The sequence below is a fragment of the Macaca nemestrina genome, chromosome 8 (genome assembly GCF_043159975.1).
Source record: "Macaca nemestrina isolate mMacNem1 chromosome 8, mMacNem.hap1, whole genome shotgun sequence".
Taxonomy (NCBI): Eukaryota; Metazoa; Chordata; class Mammalia; order Primates; family Cercopithecidae; genus Macaca; species Macaca nemestrina.
Genome location: NC_092132.1, coordinates 94073639 through 94096028, shown reverse-complemented (window position 1 = coordinate 94096028; position 22390 = coordinate 94073639). Strand labels below are relative to the sequence as shown.

At 40.9% G+C, this 22390-nt stretch overlaps 1 protein-coding gene across 8 annotated transcripts in view; it reads right to left on the bottom strand.

Moving 5' to 3' along the window:
- Nucleotides 1-22390, bottom strand: part of LOC105495658 (peroxidasin like) — a 507670-nt gene that overhangs the window by 3896 nt on the left and 481384 nt on the right. The window lies entirely within an intron of this gene.

Here is a 22390-nt window from a genome sequence, read left to right as displayed (position 1 = left end):
TCTCTCTCCTGCTGCCATGTGAAGAAGGTGCTTGCTTCCCCTTTCCCTTCCACCATGATTGTAAGCTTCCTGAGGCCTCCCAGTCATGCTTCCTGTGGAACTGTAAGTCAGTTAAACCTACTGTCTTCATAAATTGCCCAGTATCAGGTAGTTCTTTATAGCAGTGTCAGAATGAACTAATAAAGAAGCCACACTCAGTTCTGCCTCAGGCAATGAGGGGAGACCTGATTTTATGGACTGAACTGTGTTCCCCCAAAATTCATAAGTTGAAGCCCTAATCCTCCATGTGACTATATTTGGGCATAGGGCCTCTAAGGATGTAATGAAGATTAAATGAGGTCATGGGAGTGGGGCTCCAACCCAATAGCATTGGTGTCTTTGTAAAAAGAGGAAGAGACTCCAGGTGTGCTCACACAGCGAAGGCCATGTGAGGACACAGGGAGAAGGTGGCCATCAGCAAGCCAAAGAATAAGGACTTGGAAGAAACCATCCCTGATGACACTTTGATGGTGGACTTTCAGCCTCCAGAACTGTGAAAAAATAAACTGTTTAAGTTACCCATTCTCTTGTATTCTGTTATTGTGCTGAGCAGACTAATATATGTTATATGGAGAAAAGCATTTGAGCTGTAAAAGATGACCATGTCTTTCAGGAGAACAAGCAGGGAAAAGGCATTTCAGGCAAATGGAAAAAATATATATATGTTAAAGCATGGGCACCACAAATAGATCAGTATTTCAGAAATGTACATTTTTCTCCCCTCCTTCATTGGGGACATCCACAGAGAACATGTTAGTGGGAACTGAGGTGGGATGAGTGGGCAGCAAAGAAAATTAGGACCCTAAAAGTCACATAAATTAATTAAGCGCAGTCTCCAGGCAATGGGAAATAACATCACAACGATCACTCCAGTGGCAACATGAAGGATCATTGGTAAGAAACTAACAATGAGACCAATATGGGCTCCACTGAGGAAGGAGGCAGTGAGACTAAAAGAGCCATGTAGCAGGTAGAGGACATTGGCTAGATGTGGGTTTAAGAAGAAGAGAAGAACCCAAAAAATCGCGATGAACTCAGGCTTCATTTAGAAAGCAAAAAGTCTTGATGTGAAAGAATTTTGATTCTATAAATTCTTTTCACCACTTGTGCATTGAAGTAGGACAGGAGGGTTGGCTCTTGGAAGATAATTTAGCATGAGTGCCTACACTTGGGCAGTGGCATCCACCCATTCATTACTCAACAGATATATTCAGTACCTGATATGTACCAGTTAATACACTAATAAACTAGCAGGACTTGATCCTTGACTTTAGTTGAGTTGCGAGAATGGAGAGGATAAGACAAATATTACAATGCAGGCTTGAATGGCAAGGCTTCACAATAACCAGATGTGAACCAAATAATCCATTGCTCGAGTGGGGTCATGGGTTTGAAGTATGAAAATCACAAAAAAACTCTGAAGATATTAATGAATATGTCCTAGCAGACTAGGACACATAGAAAACTTTTATTTCCAAAAACACCGGGAAAATGCATATCTATTATAAACTTTAGGCACTTAGGACAGTAAAACTCTTTCAAACTTAAATAAAATGACAAATTAATAAATTATTTAAGGGAAATAGTTTTGCTTTTTTTGTTTTGATTTGTTTTTTGAGAGAGTCTCACTCTGTCATCCAGGCTGGAGTGCCGTGGCATCATCATGGCTCACTGTATCCTCAACCTCCTGGGCTCAAGTGATCATCCCTCCTCAGCCTCCCAGGTAGCTGGAACCACTGGTGTATGCCACCACATCCAGCTAGTTTTTTGTTGTTGCTGTTGTTTTGTAAAGATGGTGTCTTGCTATGTTACCCAGGCTGATCCTGAACTCCTGGACTCAAGCAATCCTTCTGTCTTGGCTTCCCAAAGTGCTGAGATTACAGGCTTAAACCACCACACCCTGCTCTAAGAAGGGAAATAAATAGGGGTTTTGTTGTTGTTGTTGTTGTTGTTTTTGTTTTTGAGACAGAGTCTAGCTCTGTCACCCAGACTGGAGTGCAGTGGCGAGATCTCGGCTCACTGCAAGCTCCACCTCCTGGGTTCATGCCAATTCTCCTGCCTCAGCCTCTCAAATAGCTGGGACTACAGGTACCCGCCACCATGCCTGGCTAAATTTTTGTGTTTTTAGTAGAGACAGGATTTCACCATCTTAGCCAGAATGGTCTCGATCTCTTGACCTTGTGATCCGCCCACCTCAACCTCCCAAAGTGCTGGGATTACAGGCATGAGCCACTGCACCCGGTCAGGAAATAAATACTTTAAGAATCTTGTATGTACCAGGACAGAGTGCAGTGGCTCACACTTGTAATTCCAGCACTTTGGGAGGTCAATGCTGGTGGATCACTTGAGGTCAGAAGTTCAAGACGGTCAGCATGGTGAAACCCCGTCTCTACTAAATATACAAAAAATTAGCTGGGCGTAGTTGGGGGCACCTGTAATCTCAGCTACTTGGGAGACTGAGGCAGGATAATCAGTTGAACCCAGGGGGCAGAAGTTGCAGTGAGCCAAGATCATGCCATTGCACTCTGGCCTGGGCGGCAAGAGCCAAAACTTCATCTCAAAAGATAAAAATAAAAATAAAAAATTTAAAAATGATCTTGTATGGACGGTAAGTATAAGAAATACAGTGTATGGGAGTTTTGTTCTAGGCTTTACTACAAAGCCTTGATAATAAAAGGATGTAACTTTCCTTTTCCTATCACCCCATGTATTCATTGTTAGTATACAGAAATGCCATTAATTTTTTATATGTTTATCTTGGGTTTATGTTGTATCATCTAACCTTGTTCAACTCATTTATTCATTTTAGGAGTATTTTTGTAGATTCCTTGAGATTTTCTATGTAGGTATCTGTATCACCTGAAAATAGTTTAATTTCTTCCTTTTCAATCTATAGGTCTTTTCCTTTTCTTGACTTATTGCACTGGCAAGGACTTCCAGCATTAGGTTGGATAAGAGTGGTGAGAATGGATATCCTTGCCTTGTTTGCAATGCCTTGCAATTTTATGGGTAAAGCATTCAAACATTCACCATTCAGCATGTAAATGGCAGGGTGATGTTTCCCTTTTGCTGCTTTCAAAATGTTTTCCTTTTTGATTTTAAAAGTGTGACTATGATGTGTCTTGGTGTGCATTTCTTTGGAATTGTCCTGACTTTCTCTCTTCTTTCTATCCAAGACTTGAATAACACAAGTGTTGGATGTTTTATTAAAATCCCACAGGCTTCTTAGGCTCTGCTCATCTTGTTTTTGTCTGTGCTGTCTCTGTTGTTGAGAATGTATAATTGCTAGTCTTCTATCTTTCAGTTCACTGATTCTTTCCCCTCTGATCTATATTCTGAGTCCATCTATTAATCTTTTTTATTTCTGTTATTATAGTTTTCAGTTCTAAAATCTCCATCTGGTTTCTCTTTGGGCCTTGTATTATTTTGATGAGATTTTTCATCCATTTTTCATTTGTTTACAGTGTGTTTGAAATTGCTCATTGAAGCATTTTTTATGATTGCTTTATTTATTTATTTGTTTGTTTATTTATTTTGAGACATAGTCTCACTCTTTCACCCATGCTGGAGTGCAATGGCGTGATCTCGGCTCACTGCAGCCTCCTGCCTCAGCCTCCTGAGTACCTGGGATTACAGGCATGCGCCACCACACCTGGCTAATTTTTGTATTTTTAGTAGAGACAGGGTTTCAGCATGTTGGTCAGGCTGGTCTCAAACTCCTGACCATGTGATCCACCCACCTCAGCCTCCCAAAGTGCTGGGATTACAGGTGTGAGCCACTGCACCCAGCCTATGACTGCTTTAAAATCTTTTTCAGATAACTGCAATACCTCTATCACTTCAGTGTTGATTGCCTTTTTTCATTCCATTTGGGATCTTCCTAGTTCTTGGTATGGTGAATAATTTCCTATTGAAACCTGGAGGCTTTGGATCTTACTGAAGCCTTCTATTTCAGGTATTTTCCTCTGAAACTGCTGTGGCGTGGGAAGAGGGGTCCCACATCATTACTGCCATGTGGGAATAGAAGTCCAGGTTCCCTCCCTGGCCTCCGTTGACACACAAAGGGGTTCTTTTCATTACTTTTGGGAGGAATTGGGGTTCTGGCTCCCTGTCAGGCCACCTCATAACCCTCCTGGATGGGAGGTGTAGTATTCTGTGAATCCTCCCCACACGGCCTCCATGCATCTCAGGATGGAGAAGGGCAGGGCAGCCTTATCACCCCCTGAAAAATGGAGAGCACTGGAGCCTCCCCTAGGCCTTCTCTGCAACCACCCCAGTGAAGAGGGAGGGGAGCTTCATTCCCGCTGAGTGAGGACACAAGCCCAGGCTCCCCTTGTGACCTCAAGCTTTTGAGTGCAACCATCTGGCAGGACGATTCCCTAATTTCCTACTTGGCTTTCTCAGACAGCAGTCTCAAGGGGTCCTTAGGTGCCTCAGTATAGCCTGGGGAGAGTGAAAGCCACCTCCTCACTTGGGCTTTGCTGGTCTTGCTGGAGGTGGGGGCCACAGTTTCTTCTGTGCTGTTTGGCTGGGGAAGAATGGTTATTGTCTAAAAGTTACCTGTATTGCTAGGCCTCCACTGTTTTGGCCTGTTGTCTAGAGGGACTCAGGTTTTGCTGGGCCTTTTTCTGTGTCTGTTGATATGCTCAGGTTGGTTGCTGGCTTCTTCAGCTTGAAGCCTGAGCTACATGAGGAAAAAGTGCCTAGGAAAGAGCATCACATTGCTCCTGGAGTCCAAGGTCCCTGATCAGTCTGCTTTCTTGCTCTTCACCATTCTGAGTCATCTAATGTTTGTTTTAAACGTGATATCCAGGGGTTGTAGCTGTCTATACTATAATCAAGAGGCGTCTGGGTGCAGTGGCTCATGCCTGTAGTCACAGCACTTTGGGAGGCTGAGGCAGGTGGGTCACTTGAGGTAAGGATTTCAAGACCAGCCTGGCCAACATGGTGAAACCCCGTCTCTGCTAAAAATACAAAAGTTAGCCAAGCATGGTGGTGAGCGCCTGTAATCCAAGCTACTCGGGAGACTGAAGCACGAGAATTGCTTGAACCTGGGAAGCAGAGGTTGCAGTGAGCTGAGATCGCACCACTGCAACCTAGTCTGGGCGAGAGAGTGAGACTCAGTCTCAGAAAAAAAGTAAAAATAAAAGAAAAATAAGCAGGAGGCAAAAATATATCTACTCTGCCTTCCCAGAAATAGAATTCTCATTAGACACTATTTCATATAACATTTTTACTTAATTTATTCAAACTATTGCAGTTGTAGATTTCCTAAGGATATGTAATCAAAAGTGTAGCCTCCTCAGCCTCACTGCATTCCCCAAAAGGCAGCTGCTGTGTCAAAGTATATAATACTGACAATGATTGTGTCATTGTTGCCCTGCATTCCAGAAGCATCCTTATCTGCATGGTTCCTGCTTGGGGTTGAGCTGCATCACTCCCCAAATTCAAATCTTGAGGATCTAACCCTCTGTACCTCAGAATGTGACGTTTTTTGGAAATAGGAGTATTGCAGATGTAATTAGTTATAATAAAGTCATGTTAGAGTAGAGTGAGCCCCTACTTCAATGTGACTGATGCTCTCATAAACAAAGGAAATCTGAACACAGATTGGCACACAGGGATAATCCCATGTGAACATAAAGACAGAGATCTACAAGCCAAAAAACATCACATTCTGAGGTACTGTCTAGTGAGACTTCTATTGCCTATCTCCTTCTGCAACAGGAAGGTGTACTCCAGATAAAGATGTTCCTTCCTCTGGGTTGGAGGACTGACAAACTGCGGAGGATAGACACAGCTGAATCCCAAAGAGCATGCAACATGAGTGAGAAACAATCCTCCTTGTTGCCGTAAACTGAGATTTGGGTTGTTACTGGAGTGTAACTTAGCAAAACCTGTCTAATTCATGGCTTAATCTAGACCATGCTGCTGTATAAAATGCAAGTGAAAGAAAAAAACTCTCACCATAACAACAAGAATTACCAAGTTATTTTCTTCAGTAATGGCCCTGATACAATGATGTAAGTGTCTTTTCACTGGGAGCTGTACAGAAACAGTTATGGGAAATTTAGAAGGGGTTTCTTATTAACCAGTTCATGTTTCTGAAAACCTTTTGTATGCAAAATTAAAAGGGGTAATGGAAAATACTGCAGAATTGTAACTACATAAGCTTGAACTATAAAGTCAAGGGCACTCCAAGATTCAATGTTGTAAAGTTCAATACTTTTGCTCGGTGTACTTAAGATGCATCTCCAGATGTTTTATGCAAGAGCATAGCCCATAAACCTGAAGAGCCAAGCTCCTACAAGATACCAGGACTTTTAAATGGGCAAAGAAACCTCTCTGGGTTGAGAAATATGAGTAAAACATAAAGCAACTCCAGTGTTAGTTCCAGCATGTAGCAAGCTTGTAAATCATCACTCCCATCTTCACGACAAGAAAAATTGGACACACTGAAAATCAATAAATTTCTTAAAGAGCTAAGGTTGCAGGGCAAACCACTAAGGTGAAATCTGAAGAGACAGGAGGATAACAAGAGAGGCAGCAATCAAGATCTACTTACCTAGAACAGACTGACTGAGCATTGAGCCATACTGGTGGGAACACTCTGATGGTTAGTTTTATAAGTCAGCTTGGAGAGTGCTTTTGGATGAGATTAACATTTAAACTGGTGAATTCTGGGTAGACCTCATCATCGAATCCACAAACATGTCATATACCAACGCCTGAGCCCTATCTATCACTCTTATTGCCACTTCCCTAACAAGCGCCTACAGTGCTCGAACTATTCTCCTCATCCTAACAGGACAACCTCGCTTCCCAACCTTAGTCAACATTAACGAAAACACCCCCACCCTATTAAACCCAATCAAAAGTCTCACAATCAGCAGCCTACTCGCAGGATTCCTCATTACTAACAGCATCTCTCCCACCTTACCTCCCCATCTAACAATATCATCTCACCTAAAACTCTCGGCCCTGTACATAACCGCTCTAGGCTTCCTAGTAGCCTTGGACCTTACTCTTATAGCCAATAAGCTTAAAATGGATATCCCATCATACATATTTAAATTCTCTAACATACTAGGATATTTTCCCATTACAATTCATAGCACAGCTCCCTACCAAAACCTACTTATAAGTCAAAACCTAGCTTCCCTTTTACTAGACTCAATCTGACTAGAAAAATCTGTACCTAAAACAATCTCACATACCCACATTATCACCTCCATCCTCACAACCACTCAAAAGGGTATAATCAAATTCCATTTTCTCTCTTTCCTTATCCCTCTCACCCTAGTCTTATTTCTAATAACGTAACCTATTACCCTGAGCAATCTCAATCACAATATATACACCAACAAACAATGTTCAACCAATAACTACCACAAATCAATGCCCATAGTCATACAAAGCACCTGCACCAATAGAATCCTCCCGAATTAACCCCGGCCCTTCTCCCTCAAAAATCACTCAACTCCCTATATTGTTAAAATTAACCACCACCACTAACCCATCAAAATCTAAAACCCATAAAACCAACCCTACCTCCATCGCTAATCCTACTAAAAGACTCCCCAGAACCTCAAATCCTGAGCCCCATGCCTCAGGATACTCTTCAATAGCCATTGCCGTAATATAACCAACAACAACCATTATGCCTCCCAAATAAATTAAAAATATCATTAAATCCACATAAGCTCCTCCATAATTTAAAATAATAACACAACCAACCACACCACTAACAATCAATGCTAAACCCCTATAAATAGGAGAAGACTTGGAAGAAAACCCCACAAATCCCATAACCAACAGTACACTTAATAAGAATAAAATATATGTCATTGTTTCCACACGGGCTCTAACCATGACTAATGATATGAAAAACCATCGTTATATTTCAACTACAAAAACACCAATGACCCCAACACGCAAACCCAACCCACTCATAAAAATAATCAACCACTCCCTCATTGACTTACCCACCCCATCTAATATCTCCATATGATGAAACTTTGGCTCACTCCTTGCAACCTGTCTAACCCTACAAATCATCACAAGCTTATTCCTAGCAATACACTACTCACCAGATATTTTCTCCGCCTTCTCTTCAGTCGCACACATCACTCGAGATGTAAACTATGGCTGAACCCTTTGCTATCTCCACGCTAAAGGTGCCTCTATGTTCTTTATCTGCCTCTTTCTACATATTGGCCGAGGCCTATATTATAGCTCATTCCTCCTTCTAGAAACCTGAAATATTGGCATTATACTTCTACTTATAACTATAGCAACAGCCTTCAGAGGCTACGTACTCCCATGAGGCCAAATATCATTCTGGAGTGCCACAGTAATCACAAATCTTCTATCAGCCATCCCATATATCAGAACTAACCTTGTCCAATGAGTCTGAGGCGGATATTCAATTGACAATCCCACCCTCACACGGTTCTTCACCCTTCACTTCATCCTACCCTTTATTATTACAGCCCTTACAATTCTACATCTACTATTTCTACACGAAACAGGATCAAACAACCCCTCCAGAATTTCCTCTCACTCCAACAAAATTACCTTTCACCCCTATTATACAATCAAAGATATCCTAGGCTTAATCCTTCTCCTTCTCGCCCTAATAATACTAGTATTATTTTCACCCAACCTTTTAAGTGACCCAGACAACTATACTCCAGCTAACCCCCTAAACACTCCCCCACATGTTAAACCAGAATGATACTTCCTATTCGCATACGCAATTCTATGATTTATCCCTAATAAATTAGGAGGAGTGCTAGCACTCCTCCTATCAATCCTCATTTTAGCACTTATCCCCATACTCCATAAATCCAAACAACAAAGTAAAATATTCCGCCCACTTAGCCAATTCCTATAGTGACCCCTAATTATAATTCTACTAACTCTCACTTGAATCGGAGGCCAACCAGTAAACCAACCCTTCATCATTATTGGGCAAGTAGCATCCATAATATACTTTATCACAGTCCTAACCTTAATACCACTTGCCTCCTTAACCGAAAACAATCTACTCAAATGAACCTGCCCTGGTAGTATAAGTTAATACATTGGTCTTGTAAACCGGAAATAGAAACTTCTCCCCAGGACAACTCAGAAAGAAAGCACTCAACTTCACCACCAACACCCAAAACTGGCATTCTAATTTAAACTACTTTCTGTATTCTATGGGGTGCAAGCTTTAAATGCAACTTAAGTACTAAGTTATTTTATCAGACCCCAATGAAAATCGTGCATTACTGCTATCCAACATGAATATTATATAGTACTGTAAATGCTTGACTGTACATAGCACATGCTCTTACATATTTGCTAACTACCCTTGAAAACATGCTTACAAGCAAGAACTCTAATGATTTAACCAACCGTAGAACATAACACTAACATTCAAAGATCAAGCATCTTCCCAAGAATATCAACTAACACAACTGTTCATTTACCATATATAGCACATTAAATCGTTCATTGGGCATAGCACATTTTAGTCAAATAAATCCTTGTCACCACGGATACCCCTCTCAGTTAGGGGTCCCTTGTTTACCATCCTCCATGAAATCAATATCCCGCACAAGAGTGCTACTCTCCTCGCTCCAGGCCCATAACACGTGGGGGTAGCTATAGTGAACTGTATCCGGCATCTGGTTCTTACCTCAGGGCCATAGAAATCAAGATCGCCCACACGTTCCTCTTAAATAAGATATCTCAATGGATCACGGGTCTATCACCCTATTACCAGTCACGGGAGCTCTCCATGCATTTTGTATTTTTTATCTCGGGTGTGCACGCGACCCCATCGCAGAAAGCTGGTCCCCCCACACCGTATGTCGCAGGATCTGTCTTTGATTCCTAGTACATACCATTGCTGATCGCACCTACGTTCAATATCCCAGCCCCGCATAAATATCATAAGGTGTTACTTAATTCATGCTTGTATTAAAAACATAATAGCATGTTATTTAATTCATGCTATACGACACGTCCTTCTTTACACTATAAAATCACAACAAATTTTTTACCAAAACCCCCTCCCCCACCTCTGACTTTTTCCCTAAAAATATACTTTTGCCAAACCCCCAAAACAAAAGCCTTAATCCACTTAGCCAGAGCCTATGTTTTCATCTTTTAGCTGTGCATAACTTCAACTGCTACCCCTCAACTAACACAACCCTCATCTCATCCCACTACTCTCAACCTTAATCTCTTCTTTATTCTATCCCACCTATATACTTATCCACTACCAGACCAACACCCTTATTATCACAGCCCCAAAGATAGCACTTCACAACCACATACTCCTCCAAAAGTCTAACAAAACCCCGTTTATGTAGCTTAATTTACCTAAAGCAAGACACTGAAAATGCCTAGATGGGTTTATATACTCCATAAACAGACAGGTTTGGTCCTAACCTTTCTATTAACTCTTAGCAAGATTATGCATGCAAGCATCCTCGTCCCCGTGAAAACACCCTCTAAATCACCACAGTCAAAAGGAGTAAGTATCAATCATGCACAACGCAGCTCAAAACACTTTGCTCAGCCACATCCCCACGGGAGACAGCAGTGACAAACCTTTAGCAATAAACAAAAGTTTAACTAAGCTATGCTACATTCAGGGTTGGTTAATTTTGTGCCAGCCACCGCGGCCATACCCAAGCTAATAGAGACTGGCGTAAAGAGTGTTTTAGATCTATTCTAATAAAGCCAAACTCCATCTAAGTTGTAAAAAACCCTAGCTGATGTAAAATAAACTACGAAAGTGGCTTTAAAATTTCTGAACACACAATAGCTAAGGCTCAAACTGGGATTAGATACCCCACTATGCTTAGCCTTAAACCTCAATAGTTAAAACAACAAAACTACTCGCCAGAATACTACAAGCAACAGCTTAAAACTCAAAGGACTTAGCAGTGCTTCACATCCCTCTAGAGGAGCCTGTTCTATAATTGATAAACCCCAATTCACCTCACCATCTCTTGCTCAACCTATATATGGCCATCCTCAGCAAACCCTAATAAAGGCCACAAAGTAAGCATAAATGACCCCGCAAAAACGTTAGGTCAAGGTGTAGCTTATGAGATGGTAAGAAATGGGCTACATTTTCTACCTCAGAAAACCCCATGATGACTCTTACAAAACCTAAGAGCTCAAGGAGGATTTAGCAGTAAATTAAGAATAGAGTGCTTAATTGAATGAGGCCATAAAGCATGCACACACACCCCGTCACCCTCCTCAAGTATATTTAAGGATCAACTTAACTAAACACCACCTCATATTTATATAGAGGAGATAAGTCGTAACACGGTAAGTGTGCTGGAAAGTGCACTTGGATAAACCAAGGCATAGCTTAACACAAAGCATCCGGCTTACACCCAGAAGATCTCAACATAATTTGATTGCCTTGAGCTAATGCTAGCCCCAAACCTAATCAACACTAATACCAAATTAACCTCTACTAAATCATTTATCCATACAAAAGTATAGGCGATAGAAATTTTATCCTGGCGCTATAGACACAGTACCGTAAGGGAAAGATGAAAAAGATTAACCAAGCACAAAATAGCAACCACTCACACCTATACCTTCTGCATAATGAAACAGTTTCGCAAAGAGAACTAAAGCCAAATTCCCCGAAGCCAGACGAAAACTAAAACCAAATTCCCCCAAAACAGCTAAAAGAGCACACCCGTCTATGTAGCAAAATAGTGGGAAGATTTATGGGTAGAGGTGACAAGCCTACCAAGCCTGGTGATAGCTGGTTATCCAAGATAGAATCTTAGTTCAACCTTAAGTTTACCTACAGAATCACTTAATTCCCCCATAAGCTTAATTGTTAGTCTAAAGAGGGACAGCTCTTTAGACACTAGGAAAAAACCTTATATAGAGAGTAAAAAAACCCAGTTCCCATAGTTGGCCCAAAAGCAGCCATCAATTAAGAAAGTGTTCAAGCTCAACATAATTATCTTAAAAAAATCTCAAACATTCTACTGAACTCCTCACATCACATTGGATTAATCTATTATTTCATAGAAGTGATAATGCTAATATAAGTAACATGAATATTTTCTTCACTGCATAAGCCTACATCCGACTGAAAAACTTCACTGATACTTAACAGCCTAATATCAAAAAATACAAACAAAGTCAATATTATTCATACTGTTAACCCAACACAGGCATGCTTTTAAGGAAAGGTTAAAAAAAGTAAAAGGAACTCGGCAAACTTAACCCCGCCTATTTACCAAAAACATCACCTCTAGCATTACCAGTATTAGAGGCACCGCCTGCCCAGTGACACATGTTTAACGACCGCGGTACCCTGACTGTGCAAAGGGAGCATAATCACTTGTTCCTTAAATAGGGACTCGCATGAATGGCACCACGAGGGTTCAACTGTCTCTTACTTTCAACCAGTGAAATTGACCTGCCCGTGAAGAGGCGAGCATAAAATAGTAAGACGAGAAGACCCTATGGAGCTTTAATTTACTAACGCAATCAAAATCATATAAATCTGCAGACTTTAAACTACTACACCTGCATTAAAAATTTTGGTCGGGGTGACCTCGGAGCATAACTAAACCTCCGAACAACCTATGCTAAGGCTACACAAGCCAAAGCGAGTCAACATCCATAATTGATCCAATAACTTGACCAACGGAACAAGTTACCCTAGGGATAACAGCGCAATCCTATTCTAGAGTCCATATCAACAATAGGGTTTACAACCTCGATGTTGGATCAGGACATCCTAATGGTGCAGCAGCTATCAAGGGTTCTTTTGTTCAACAATTAAAGTCCTACGTGATCTGAGTTCAGACCAGAGCAATCCAGGTTGGTTTCTAATGTGGGTGGGCCTCATCCAGTAAGTTGAAGGCCTGAATTGAACACAAATAGCAGCCTCCCAGAGCAAGACTGACTTCTCCAGCAGATAGCCTTCTGCTTCATCTGCACCATCAGCTGTCCTGGGTATTCAGTCTGTCAGGCCAAGATTTCGGACTGTCCAGCCTCCATAATGGTGTGAGCCAATGTCTTTGAATACACATATCAGACAGACAGACAGACATTTCCTATTAGTTACAGTTCTCTGGAGAACTCTGACTAATACAAACACTTAAATGGTAATTTTAAGAAGTTGCTGGAGGCTTCCTTCACTTTTTTGTTCCAGTCAGGCCCTGAACAAATTGAAGGATGCCCCCCTTCAGTGGGGAAAGGCACCTGCTTTTCTCAGTTCACCAATCACCAATCCTAATGCTAATCTCTTCAGAAATACTCTCACAGAAACGTCCAGAAATACTATTTAACCAGAGAGCTGGGCATCCCACGATCCAGAAATTGACACATAAAATTAACTATCACACTCAAGGTGGCATGGGAAAGAATCTGTTGACCTGAAGATATGTCAGTAGTAATTTCCCAAACTAAAATGCAAAGAGAAAACTGAGAATGAAAAACTAACAGAAAACCTAAGAACTACGGGGCAATGTAAAAATTGTGAGCGTGACAAACTACTAGGTGTTACTGTCTTAGTGAGGTAAGGTACTCATGAAGTTTAACTGAAGGAAACTTACAAGGTTCTCATAGAAGACATCCAAGAAACATCCCCTCCTGACCCTGGCAGGGGCAGGGGCAGGGGAAGATATCCTTTGTGAAAAACACCCAGAGCCTTCTCCATAAAAAAGGCCTCTATACCAAGGGGAAGGAACTTGAAAGGGTACAGTACTAAATTCTAAAACAAACTGGGAAAAGGGATTCTTATCCGCTGCATCCTACTCCAGGCTTCCTGACTCACCTAATCAAGAAAAAGCCAACGGAAAAACCAGGGGTCTGTCCTCCAATGAAATAAATTACCTGCACACCAGCCAGGGAAAGGAGTAGGAGGTGGAGAAAAAGCCACACTACTGGAGCAATGCTTAAGAAAATCACAGCCTCAGAGCGTAAGCCCATTAGACAGCTGAGGATTCATCAGAAGATGATATAATATTTCCCATCCCCACACCTAACCAGCACATCAACAGGATGCCAGCATAATAACAGTGATTACTGCTGAAGCAGCTGAAAGACACAGACTCTCTCTGAGGAAGAATACATAAGAAAGGCCAAAGTCAGTAGGAAAAACAAAAACAAAGACACTGGAGGAATTTAAAGCCATGGCATCTACAGTTACAGGAAACACTAAACGCAGCACAACATTCAGCCTTTTCAATACAAAAACCTAAAAAGGCTTATGACTACAGTTCCTATTACCCAAGACATCATGTATGGCTTTAAACAAAATTTACAAGGCATGCTCCAAAGAAGGGGAAAAAACACAGTTTTAAGATGCAAAGCAAGCATCGGAAGCAGACCCACATGAGACACAGATGTTGAAATTATCTGGAAAGGATAAAACTAACTATGATTAATCCATTCGTGGCCCTAATAGAAAAAGTAGGCAACATTCAAGGAAAGATAGGTAATGTAAGTAGAGAGAGAAAAATGCTGAAGAACAATTAAAAGAAAATGCTAGAAATCAAAATTATAACAGAAATGAAGAATGCCTTTGATGGCTTCATCATTAGACTAAATGTATTAGTCAAGATTCTCCAGGGAAATAAAACCAATAAGACGTGAATGTGAAGAGGTTTACTGTAAGGAATTGGATCCATGTTTACAGAGATTAAGAAGTGCCACAATCTTCTGTCTGAAAACTGGAGACCCAGGAATGTCAGTGGTATAGTTCAAAGATTGGAGAGCCGGAGAACAAATGGTATAGATCAGTCTGAATCTGAAGACCTGAGAACCAGGAGTGCCAAGGGCAGGAGAGGCTTATGTCCCAATTCAAGCAGTCAGGCACAGTTAATTCAACCTTCTTCCACTTTTTTGTTCCAGTCAGGCCCTGAACAAATTGAAGAATGCCCACCTACACTGGGGAGGGGCGCTTGCTTTTCTTAGTCCACCAATTGTAATGCTAATCTCTTTAGAAACACTCTCACAGAAACATGAAAAATACTGCTTAACCAGATAGCTGGGCATCCCACGATCCAGAATTTGACACATAAAATTAACTATCACATTCAAGGTGACAGGGGAAAGAATCTGTTGACCTGAAGATATGTCAATAGTAACTTCGCAAACTAAAATGCAAAGAGAAAACTGAGAATGGAAAACTAATACAAAATCTAAGAACTACAGGGCAATATTTTTAAAAATGTGACTATTTAGAATCCCTTATAATTCCATATTAATTTTCAACAGGCTGTTTCATTTCTGCAAAATTGGTGTCCAAGTTTGCTAGGGCTGTCATAACAAAATACCACAGACTGGGTAGCCTAAACAACAGAATTTTTTTTTTCTCAAAGTTCTAGAGGCTAAAAGTCCAAAATCAAGGTGCCAGCATGGTTGATTTCTTCTGAGGGCTTTCTCTTGACTTGCAGATGGTTATCAACTACATCCACATTATGAGGTACTGGGGATTAGAACTCAACATGAAAATCTGAGGAAAAGACACAATTTAGTCCATAATGCTACACCCTTTGAACCCCTAAAATTCATGTCTTTCTCACAGGCAAAATAAACAATTCACCCCATCACAATAGCCCCTAAAGTCTTAATCCATTCCAAGTCCCAAATCTCATTAAAATATCATCTAAACCAATTATGGGTAAGACTAGAGTATGACTGATCCTGAGAGAAAATTCCTTTCAATCTTTGAACCTGAGAAACCTAACAAGTTATTTGCTTTCAGAATACAATGGATAAGGACTTCCGGTAGATCATAGCAGACAGGAGGCAGGACAAGATTGCAGCTCCGGATAGTGCAGCATTGCGGAGGCTCTCATTGTGAAACTTAGCTCCAGATCAACTGCAAGAATAAAACAGCAATCCCGAGAGGATCTACAGACCCTCTGAAGGAAGCAGACTGCTCCTGCAGGACCCAGGAGTCACCCCAAATACTGTAAGTGCCCCAAGTGCAGAAGTGGGAAAGGGAGACCCTCCTTTCCCAGACACACACCTCCACTGGCGAAGCTGAAGGTCTGTTTGTGGGAGATGTTCCCGACTTTACCTGAAGCTGAGTTGAGTTAGAGCCAAGCCAAGTGAAATACCAGGGGGGAGGAGGCAGCAGGGAGACCCTGAGAGCTCACTGAATCCCCAAGCCGCCCATTCCTGCCTGACACCACAGGGGTCCATCAGGAGAGAGCCAGAGGAGCAGGGGATAAAACCCCACTGGAGAGAAGAACTTCCCTAGCTGAAGTTTGTAACAATTTGAGTGGGGCCAGAAGCCTCCTAGCTGGAACTCTGGGGAGGTAGCAAATCCAGCTAGAAGACATCAGAGGCAGGGAAGAACTAAAACCCTTTTCTTTTCGTAGTTGGGAGGCTGAAAGCCTGAAAGCCTCTGGCAAGTTTTCAAGCCTGCCCTCCACCTGGAAACAGACTCGGGGCTGTTGCAGGTGGCACAGTGGGAGTGGGACCGGCCCTTTGGTTTGCATGAGAGCTGGGTGAGGTCTATGAGTGCCAGCTTTTCCCCACTTCCCTGACAACCTGCATGACTCAGCAGAGGCAGCTATAATCCTCCTAGGTACTAGGTACACAACTGCAGTGACCTGGGAATCTCATCCCCATCCCCCACAGCAGCACAGCAAGACTGGCCCAAGGAGAGTCTAAGCTCACCCACGCCTAGCCTGGTCCCCACCTGATGGTCCCTCCCTACCCACCCTGGTAGCAGAAGACAAAAGACATATAATTTTGGTAGTTCTAGGGCCCAGTCCCTCTCTGTACTACTACAGCTGGTGCTTTCTGCAGAGCACCACCTCCTGGCCGGGGGTCAACCAGCACAAAAATAGAACATTAAACCACCCAAGCTAAGAACCCTCATGAAGTCCGCTTCACCCTCCGCCACCTCCTCCAGCACAGGTGCTGGCATCCATGGCTAAGAGACCCATAGACAGTTCACATCACAGGGCTCCATGCAGAAACCACCAGGACCAGCCAGGAGCTCAATAAACTCACTGAATGGCTAGACCCAGAAGACAGACAACAATCACTGCAGTTCGGCTCACAGGAACCACAACCACAGGAAAAGGGGGCGAGTACTATATCAACAGAACACCCTGTGGGACAAAAGAATCTGAACAACAGCCTTCAGCCCTAGACCTTCCCTCTGACAGAGTCTACCCAAATGAGAAGGAACAGAAAACCCTGGTAATATGAAAACACAAGGCTCATCAGTGACCCAAAAAATCACACTAGTTCACCAGCAAAGGATCCAAACCAAGAAGAAATCTCTGACTCACCTGAAAAAGAATTCAGGAGGTTAGTTACTAAGCTAATCAGAGAGGGACCAAAGAAAGGCAAAGTCCAATTCAAGGGCTTGTATCAAAAAATGATAATGGAAGTGAAGGGAGAAATACTCAACAAAATAGAGTGCTTAAATAAATAACAATAAAAATTCAGGAAACTTTGGACACACTTTCAGAAATGCAAAATGCTCTGCAAAGTCTCAGAAATAGAATTGAACAAGTAGAAGAAAAAAATTCAGGGCTCGAAGACAAGGTCTTTGAACTAACCCAATCCTACAAAGACAAAGAAAAAAGAATAAGAAAATATGAACAAAGCCTCCAAGAAGTCTGGGGTTATGTTAAACGACCAAACCTAAGAACAATCAGTGTTCCCGAGGAAGAAGACAATTCCAAAAGCTTGGAAAACATATTTGGGGGAATCATCGAGGAAAACTTCCCCAGCCTTGCCAGAGACCTAGATGTGCAAATACAAGAAGCACAAAGAACACCTGGGAAATTCATTGCAAAAAGATCTTCAGCTAGGCACATTGTCATCAGGTTATCCAAAGTTAAGACGAAGGAAAGAATCTTAAGAGCTGTGAGACAGAAGCACCAGGTAACCTGTAAAGAAAAACCAATCAGATTAACAGCAAATTTCTCAGCAGAAACCCTACAAGCTAGAAGGGATTGGGGCCCTATCTTCAACCTCCTCAAACAAAACAATCTTCAGCCAAGAATTTTGTAGCTAGTGAAACTCAGCATCATATATGAAGGAAAGAGACAGTCATTTTCAGACAAACAAATGCTGAGAGAATTTGCCATTACCAAGCCACCATTATAAGAACTGCTAAAAGGAGCTCAAAATCTTGAAACAAATCCTGGAAACACATCAAAACAGAATCTCTTTAAAGCACAAAGTACATAGGACCAATAAAACAAAAATACAAGTTAAAAAGCAAAAACAAAAAAGTATGCAGGCAGCAAAGAGCACAATGAATGCAACAGCACCTCACATTTCAATACTAAGATTGGAAGTAAATGTCCTCAATGCTCCACTTAAAAGATACAGAACTGCAGAATGGATAAGAACTCACCAACCAACTCTCTGCTGCCTTCAGGAAACTCACCTGACACATAAAGACTCACATAAACTTAAAGTAAAGGGCTGGAAAAAAGCATGTTATGAACATAGACACCAAAAGTGAGCAAGGTTAACTATTCTTATATCAGACAAAACAAACTTTAAAGCAACAGTGGTTAAAAGGTCAAAGAGGGACAGTATATAATGGTAAAAGGCCTTGTCCAACAGGACAATATCACAATCCTAAACATATATGCATCTAACACTGGAGCTCCCAAATTTATAAAACAATTACTAATAGACCTAAGAAATGAGATAGACAGAAACACATTAATAGTGGGGGATTTCAATACTCCACTGACAGCACCAGACAGGTCATCATGACAGAAAGTCAACAAGGAAACAATGGATCTAAACTATACCATGTAACAAATGGACCTAACAGATATATACAGAACACTCCATTCAGCAACTATAGAATACACATTCTATTCAACAGCCCATGGAACTTTCTCCAAGATAGACCATATGATAGGCCATAAAATGAGCCTCAATAAATTTAAGAAAATTGAAATTATATCAAGCATTCTCTCAGACCACAGTGGAATAAAACTGGAAATCAACTCCAAAAGGAACCTTCAAAACCATGCAAATATATAGAAAATAAATAACCTGCTCTTGAATGAGCATTGAGTCAAAAGCAAAATCAAGATGGAAATTAAAAACTTCTTCAAACTGAATGACAAAAATGACACAACATATCAAATTCTCTGGGATACAGCCAAGGTGGTGCTAAGAGGAAAGTTTGTAGACCTAAATGCCTACATCAAAAAGTCTAAAAGAGCACAGACAATCTAAGATCACACCTCAAAGAACTAGAGAAACAAGAACAAACCAAACCCAAACCCAGCAGAAGGAAGGAAATTACCAAGATCAGAGCAGAGCTAAACAAAATTGAAGCCAAAAAAAGTACAAAAGATAAGTGAAACAAAAAGCTGGTTCTTTGAAAAGATAAATACAATTGATAGACCATTAGCAAGATTAACCAAGAAAAGAAGAGAGAAAATCCAAATAACCTCACTGAGATATGATACAGGAAATATTACAACTGACACCACTGGAATACAAAAGACCATTCAAGGCTACTATGAACACCTATACACACATAAACTAGAAAACCTAGAAGAGATGGATAGATTCCCGGAATTCCTACCCACCCAGAAGAGAAAACGTATATTCCTTCCTCATATACTTAGAGTCCACAAGAAAATCTAATATGAGTTTATTAGATCTTCTCATCTAGACATTTTCTGCCTCACCAGGCACCTTGTACGTTGTTTTGACAATCTTGATTAGCTAATCTCCAGCCACACTGAACATCACTCTGTTCCTTACATATGTCATAACCTATTTAACCTTAACTGTTTCACCTTCTATAATTGTTATTTAGTAATAACATTACCTGTCTCCTAATTTTAAAAAGCCTCTGGAGTGTCTTTTATTCCTTCCTTTCAACCATCTACCTTTACTTGTTTAATAAAGTGAGGAGGCTGGGTTTTCTGGAATAGTTCTAATGTATGTGTTTTTTTCCCAGGCCTAATTAATTTTAGGTTAACAAATTATAGTGGCCAACATAGTAATCTCCATATCTCTGTTTATATCAGTTTGTTTATTTGTTTTATGTAATTGGCATTCAGAACGGAATTCTGTCTTTGTGACCACAAAGTATTTTTCCGACCTCATGTACCATCTTTCCAATACCTAACTGATTACCAAGTCACAGTGAACTAAATAATCTTCCTTAACTATGGTCTCTAGTTAGTCTACTGTCAACTTGTCATCATCCACACCCTTTTCCACCAATCTCAGAAACAGAAAATGCTTCCTGGATCTCTTTCCTTTTGTGGTTTTGGGTTAGAGTCTACCAATGAGAGGCACTGATATAAGATTTCGAAGCAGACGCCGTTAGTTAGTATCCTAAGTGCAGTTGTCAGAAGATGCATAAAGAAGGGTTGGGTTTGGGGATCCTGCACAAATGACTGAGATGTGCTATGGCTTCCTGGTGAGCTCCCTCCAGTAGCTGTTTCCATGACCTTTGTTCTCATTGCTCCAACAGCTGTGAGAATCTCTGATTTCTCTTATTAAAACCTTTTCTATTTGTAGTACCTCCAGCACATGCATGCACACAGTTTTGTAATATCTGTGAAGACCTCACTAACATTTTGATAATAATTAAACGTGTAAATTCTTACATCTCATCCCATTGTTCATTATATACCCTACACACACACACACTCACACACACACACACACATATCCATGCCCCCTCCACAGTCAGGTAAACTAGATACAATCTTAAATAGAAATAATAAAATGTTCTGCATGTAATTATGTGTTATTCTCACAATAATCAGAATCAAATAAAAAGGGCAAATATAATTTACTGGACCCAACTACTTACACAAGAGCTATAACATGTCATGGAAATTTGCAGACCACTTTCGTTAGCTTGATGCCATCATGGTTAATAAATCAAGACCAAAAAGTATCATTCCTAGACATTCCAAAGTTACTTAACAAAGGTAAAACTTCAACAGTGTGAAATGTCAAGACTGACCTTATGTTGCAGCCCATAAATGTAATGTCACCTAGAGTTAGGAAGTAAAGGTTAGAAATCTTTGGCTGAGGTTTGGAATCCCCTCGCATCTAAGGGATGAGTCTCAAGAACATTAGTAATCTCCCATGATGAGGCCCATTATGGGATACAGATTCTCTTAAACATTCTAGATTCTGTTTAATCTATTTCTTTGCTGTCTAATTTCACTTCCAGAAATATACATGCCCTTTATCTCTATGCTCATTTTTCATAAAACAAAGGGTTTTTGTAAAGAGCAAACTTTTCACAGGACTTACTGCATCCACACTGGTGAGTAATAGAAAAACCACAAAGTGGCATACATTGGACAATCAGAAATGTCCTTCTCCAGCTAACAGGCTCACTGTTACAACCTACCTTTCAATGTGGGCCATTAAAAATTTATTTCTCAGTATAGTAAGTGACAGATCAGTAGTAAGTACTAATTTCACAAACACTCAGGGCTTCTCGCATCCCAAAAGACCGTTTGCCCTCACAAAAGTCTGTCTGTCTTCATCATCCCCATCTATCTTTGGGTGCTCCCCACTCTAGTTGCACCTGACAGTCACCCAGGAAATCTGCAGTTTATCATTGCTGTCTATCCTGGGTTCTTTATTTTTCTCAATCCCCTTTAGATGACCTGGGTTGATTTCTGGCTTCGGTCAATATTCCTTATTGCTGGTGTTATGTCATGTTTATTTATTGTTTAAATCCTATCAGTCAGGCATTTGCTACATGTCACTCAGTGTACATGAGGCACTGGGCACTGCTGCAACTTCTTTCCACCTCTAAAGCCTGGTCATAGCTTGAGTAAGTCACTGACCTCTATAAGAGATCACAGGACCTTCTAGTTCTCTCATGGAACCTTGCCCAGCCTGTCATACACCTTAGATTATGGAGAGATCTAGAACTAACTTTTCATGCTCCAACACAAAGAAACTGGTTATTTTTAAACACGGACTTTATACCAGGCTCTGAAGATACCCCTGTGAAATAGTCTCAACTATTAAGAAATTAACAATGGAATGAAAGAGACAGACGATTAAACAGGCAAAAACACTCCACCTTGATACATTTAGAGATAAGTACTAAGAATGCTACTAAACACCTAGAAGGGACAACTACTGCAGTCTTGGGATATGTTTAAAAACATACATCTCTGGGATGTTTTTAATCACTACTGCACACATCAGATACACAATTATCACCATCAATATGTAATGAAATTGAAATTGAACTGAAATGTTGCTCGTGGAATCTACCTGTGTCTATAAATCCATAAATTAAATTTATGAAAAAATAGTTTGTTGAGTGATATATGAGTTAATGTTTAAATTGTTCGGGCCC